The sequence below is a fragment of the Echinops telfairi genome, unplaced genomic scaffold (genome assembly GCF_000313985.2).
Source record: "Echinops telfairi isolate 266 unplaced genomic scaffold, ASM31398v2 ScPeMD7_3;HRSCAF=10, whole genome shotgun sequence".
Taxonomy (NCBI): Eukaryota; Metazoa; Chordata; class Mammalia; order Afrosoricida; family Tenrecidae; genus Echinops; species Echinops telfairi.
In genome coordinates this window covers 322965-324264 of record NW_022103899.1, presented here as the reverse complement: position 1 = coordinate 324264, position 1300 = coordinate 322965, and positions in this window count along the sequence as shown.

Here is a 1300-nt window from a genome sequence, read left to right as displayed (position 1 = left end):
AGGATGCTGATGACTGGGTGGCGAAGGTTGTGTTGGAGTACCTCAGCTGAAAGGTGACCGTCCCAGGATCCCAAGAGGGAAAGCTCGACATCAGAAGATTGCATGACAGGTGCTCATCAATTGAAGGACTCCAGACTCTTATCTGAGGAGCCCTGATCATGTAGTAGTGACGGGATGAGCTGGGATCCACATGGTCGGCAGTTCGAAACCACCAGCAGCTCCTCGGGAGAAAGATGGAACTTTCTACTTCCCTAAACAGTTGGTCCCCGAAACCCACAGGGGGTTGCTGAGTCAGCCTTGACTGGCTGGCAGGCGTTAGAGTAAATGCTGCTGCTGCTGAAACAACAGAAGACATCTCCATCTAGTTTGTTCTGGGGTCTCTCAGAAAGGTGGGCGGCGGGGGAGCAGCACTCAGGGTGACAGACTTCCTGGTTGTTTCCGCTGTGGAAACGCCCTGGTTTGGGCCCAGATCTGGGAGATGAAATGAATATATGTACCCAGAATTCCAGGATCCAGCGTACCGCTTCTGAAAGAGGACAATCCGCCTACAAAGCCAAGGTTATTCCCGTCACCAAGGAGCATCTTACCAATGTGCTCTTTGACAGCCTCATTAAAAATTCATCGTCATTAATGCTAATTAAAATGATGGAAAGGAAACATCTGTAAAGAAAAGTTCTGTATCCTATATTCTGCCTCCTTGGAGCAGGATAAAGCACAGCCCCCGAAGAGCAGAAAGGAATGCTATCACTCAGCCAGCGAGAGAAAAGCCAGCCGGGACAGAAATACACGGGGACTAGAAATAGAGGGCAGACCCTCCGATCTGGGCTCCTTCTTGGGACACGGATGGAATTCCTGAGTAGAAGGAAGAGTTTGAGCAGTCCGGTCTCTCTCTTTGTCTCTCCCTCTTTCTGTCCTTCATGAAAATTACACTAGTCTGCTGCTAGTTTTTCAGGGTGTATGACTACCTGTCTACAGAGGGAAGTTTTTCGTTCTGCAAAATCTGTACCGCGCCAAGTCTATAAGCTGAGTTTGTGTTTATGCCAAATTCTTCCCCTTTCTCCCTCCCTACACCCCGTGAGCAACCGTCCTTTCCTCTCGGCCCACCTTTATCATGGAGGGAACCAAAGGGTTTGGTCAAAGCCCCTTCTCAGTGGGGATGTCTCCCAAGGCGTACATTCTAAATTCTCCTAACCACTCTGCAGGTGAGGTGTCCATGGGGCCCAAGGAGAGGATGGTCCAGTATGGCCGTAGAGACTTTCAGCCCATTCGGAGAATCTTCTCCTCCCTCACTTTATACCTG